The sequence below is a fragment of the Diadema antillarum genome, unplaced genomic scaffold (genome assembly GCF_040938485.1).
Source record: "Diadema antillarum isolate AM-2024a unplaced genomic scaffold, OU_Dant_1.0 seq00001031_RagTag, whole genome shotgun sequence".
Classification (NCBI taxonomy): Eukaryota; Metazoa; Echinodermata; class Echinoidea; order Diadematoida; family Diadematidae; genus Diadema; species Diadema antillarum.
The window spans coordinates 404,893-409,293 of record NW_027271864.1 but is presented as its reverse complement, the minus strand read 5'-3'; the positions used below and the strand labels follow the sequence as shown (position 1 = coordinate 409,293).

General features: G+C 39.6%; 1 pseudogene; it reads left to right on the top strand.

Annotated features, from left to right (window-relative positions):
- Positions 1 to 210: 210 nt before the first annotated feature.
- Positions 211 to 3,198, top strand: LOC139742886 (uncharacterized; annotated as a pseudogene).
- Positions 3,199 to 4,401: the final 1,203 nt, after the last annotated feature.

The following is a 4,401-nucleotide window of genomic DNA, read 5'->3' as shown; positions in this document are numbered from 1 at the left end:
GCCTTTATATTTTGTGGGGATTGCATCTAAGGAATATCAAGTGACAAATTTTGTTCCAATTCTTGTACTGTATTGGATCCATTTGCCTAGTCCCACTCGTAAGACTTACATTTCCTATTGCTGTATATTCACATACTGCGGAACACTGCCGACGGAATCCTGTGTATGGGAAAGTCTCATCCTTCTATCTAAAGAAGTGTGCTATTCATCATGGCCCAGATTCCCTTAATCCTGATTGTAAGTGCCCTTCTCACACTTGGCGTCAAATCGGGTCACTGTCGCTCAAAGTTCAACATTCCGAACTTAGATGCTGATGAATGGAAGCGATTAGACTCCGATTTAAAAGCGCGAATAGCCCCTATTCATCATGAGTTAGCCATTGACGCTATCAGTCCGAAAGAAGCTTGTAAACACTTTGTTGACATTTTGACAGAGATTTTACTAAGCCATCCCGACTGTACTCTTGACGAGACGAGTGCGTGCAGCAAATTTTACTCCAGATTTTCATCAAAAACACTGCAAGATGTTACCAAGCTAAAAAACAAACTTAGAAAAAAGGCATACGGAAAAAAATGCGACTGAAGAAGATAGGAAACTCTTCAGACAAGCAGTCAAGGCCCATAGTCATCTGAAGAGAATTGAGAGGGATAAGAGAAACGAGTCTAAAGCCAGACGTCAGGAAAAATTGTATTTGAGAGATTTTTGGAATTTTGCCAAGAAATGTTCATCAGGATGCCTAGAGAAACCCTCCACTAAACCGTCATTCACAAGAGAAACTGCTGACCGTTATTTTGTAAACGCATACTCTACAGGCAATCCCATCGACAAAGCAAAATTATCATGGTTCCCATACATTGATGTGGACACTAGATCTTTTGACCTCAGTCCAATTAAACCCAAAGATATTAAGTGTATTTTGAAAAGGAAAAAACCTACGTCTGCCCCAGGTAATGACGGGATAATGTATGGGATGCTGCGAAAGCTACCTAGCTCGCACCACTATCTGGCAACGCTGTTCACGAAACTTCTGCGGACCGCGGATCCTCCCCTTGACTGGTCGAGCTCCATTGTGTCCCTTATTCACAAGTCCGGTTCGACTGACGACCCCAAGAACTTTAGGATGATAGCTCTTACGTCGTGCGTTGGCAAGCTACACCACCAAATACTTGCGGAGAGGGTCGAAAACTTTGCTGTCCAAAACGGTCTTATCAACCCTAATATGCAGAAGGCTTTCTTGAGGGGTGTCAGCGGTTGTATTGAGAATAACCAAGTCCTCCATGAACTTCTCAGTCATGCAAAGGCTAAGAACAAAACTCTTCATGTAACATTCTTCGATCTCCAGGATGCGTTCGGGTCAATAGAGCATGATCTCATTCATTATGTTCTTGAATACTACTCCTTCCCTATCGAACTCAGAACCTATGTCAAAAACCTGTACTCTAGACTTGACGGGGAGGTACGAGGACCCCAGTGGTCGACCTCTAAGTTTGAGTTTCACAGAGGTGTGTTCCAAGGTGATCCCCTGTCCCCCATTATATTCCTGCTGGTATTTAATCCTATTCTAAATTATCTTCAGTCAGTAGAAGATAAGTTTGGTTACAACATGAACGGAACACGGTATATCAGTGTGCCATTCGCAGATGATTTCAATCTAATCACAGGTCATAAACGTACGCATCAACGTGTGATGAATGAAATTGCTTCTTTAACTGGTAGTATGAATTTAACTCTGAAGCAATCCAAATGCTGTTGTTTTTCGATCTGTTGTGGATCGCCAAGCGATGTTGAGTTTTCGATTAATGGCACTCCAATTCATAACGTGAAAGAAAAATCTGAAAAGTTCTTGGGCTCATTGTTAACATTTTGGATGAAGACTAGCGACGCTTTCATGTTTATCAAAGAGAAACTGTCACATATCTTGAACAATGTTGATGAAAGTCATGTCCGAAATGAATACAAAGTAGCCGTGCTGACCAGATACTCTTTGCCTTCTTTGCGTTATGTCCTTACTGTACATGATATGACAAACACCCAGTTATCTATCCTTGACGGAATGGTAACTAAGCAACTAAAACTATGGCTGAAGATACCAACACACGGCGCTACCCCGGCTATTCTCCACAGCCGAGATGGTCTCCAATTCAAAACCATATCTGAGTTGTACAAAGAGTGTCATGTACTAGCACATGCATCCTCCCGTTTGGGAGCTGACAATAAGGTTCAAAATGCTCTGGATAACAAAGTATCACGGGAGTCAGAATGGTCAAAGAAAATGTCATTATGTAATGCTGCAGTCTGTGAAAGTTATGTACATCAAACACAAGGTGTAACCATTGGAAAGACAAAGACTAAGATCAAAGGGATACTCAAAGAGGAACAGAAAGATTATTGGAGATCTAAAGTCGCTCCTTTGGTCTTTCAGGGTGACTTTCTGAAGTTGGTGGAGTTAGAAAAGGGTGACCTTACATGGAGATCACTCATATTTAACCTCCCTAAGGGCGTGTTGAGCTTTATAACTCGTGCGGCTATCAATGCCCTTCCAACGGCAGACAACCTCAGCAGATGGGGCAAAAGGCTAAACACCCGCTGCACTTTATGCGGAAACCACGAAACCCTGTTGCACATTCTCAATAATTGCAAAAGTGCACTGGAACAGGGTAGGTACAATTATCGACATGATAGCATCTTGCAATACTTGGTCTCTTTCATAGGCAAAGTGAAGCCCGACAAAGTTATCTGTCATGCAGACCTCCCGGGACATGACATCAATGGAGGTACTGTTCCGTCTGATCTAACACCCACCTCAGAAAGACCGGACATAGTCTTAGTCAATCAAAGTAGCAAATCAGTAGTAATTGGCGAGCTCACCGTCCCTTTTGAATCAAACATTGACTCCGCTCACAACAGAAAATCTGAAAAATACGCCTCATTGGTGCTTGACATTGAAAACCAAGGATACTCATGTGAGTTAATTTGTTTCGAGGTAGGATCCAGGGGACTGGTGACCAAGGAAAACAAACGTCAAGTCACTAAGCTGTTCAAGTTTGTAAGTGACACCCGAAGAATTCGGGAACATATAAGAACCATATCGAAAATGCTATTCTTACCTCGTTTGCCATTTATAATGCCCGCAACGAACCCTCTTGGACAAAACCGGCATATCTCCAGCCTGCAATGGAAGATTCTTGGTGTATCTAAATAGTTCTATGTACACACACATACATAAACACCCATTTGAATACACACACCCATACCCACATATTAACACACACACACATCCACACACACATGCACATACACCACACACACTAATTTTTCACACTCACACGTGATTATAAACTTACAAAACGCATGCACATACACACACGAGCGGGCCCATGTGCGGACCTATGCATGCCTTATATTCACATGTTTATTTTTGGCGAGTACAGTATAGTAGATTGATCATTATAGGTCAATGATATTGATTATCATCAATAATATGTACCCCTTATTTGTATTGGACATTCTGCGCTCCATATCAGTATATTATTCTGTTATAAATGTGTCTTATATCTGCAATGACGACGAATGGATTTTGTATTGTATAGGTACTGTGAAAAGATTACATATCTTAAATTCTGATGAATTGTTTTTGGCATAAATTGTCAGAGATAATTAGTAAAGTGTTGTTTTGCTTTATGTATTGTATTTGGGGAAGTTTTCATACCTGGATTTTTTCTTTGATTTTTTTGTATTTTGTATTAAGAATTTGAAGTACATTTTTTTTTTCCTCAGGCATCTTTACAGTACATGACCCAGCTCCTTCAGAAGGCTTAAAGAATTACATGTTTTTTCCTGTAAAATTGAACATATTTATCTATAATGATATTTTTTTGTTAAATATACCAAATAGAAACAATAAAACAGAGGCAAAAGTTTAAGAGGGCTGAAATGAGATGAACCTAAAGATTGCAAAGGTTAAGATTTGGTGGTTTGCTGGCATCTTAGACTCATCCTCTTCCTCATCGCCACTATCATAATCATCATCAACATCGTCAACATTGTCATCATCATCATTTTCATCAATATTGTCATCATCATCATAATCACCATCATCATTACCATCGTTATCATCATCGTCATCACTATGAATTATACCACAGAGGTGAGAGGAACACTATATGTATATCATATGTTTATATAAAGTAATTATTTGTGGGCCGGTTATGTCCATTTTGATCTTCCCCCTTTGTATTGTTAATTATGTATATTCATATGATCTATATTTTTGCATTATGTATTTATCATTATGTATATTTTCCCGTTTTTTCTATAATATTGGATGTGAAATAATTACGATTATGTTGGGTGGATTTCGGTAGATTCGTATAATTGAACGAATGATTAGAGTTATTTGTG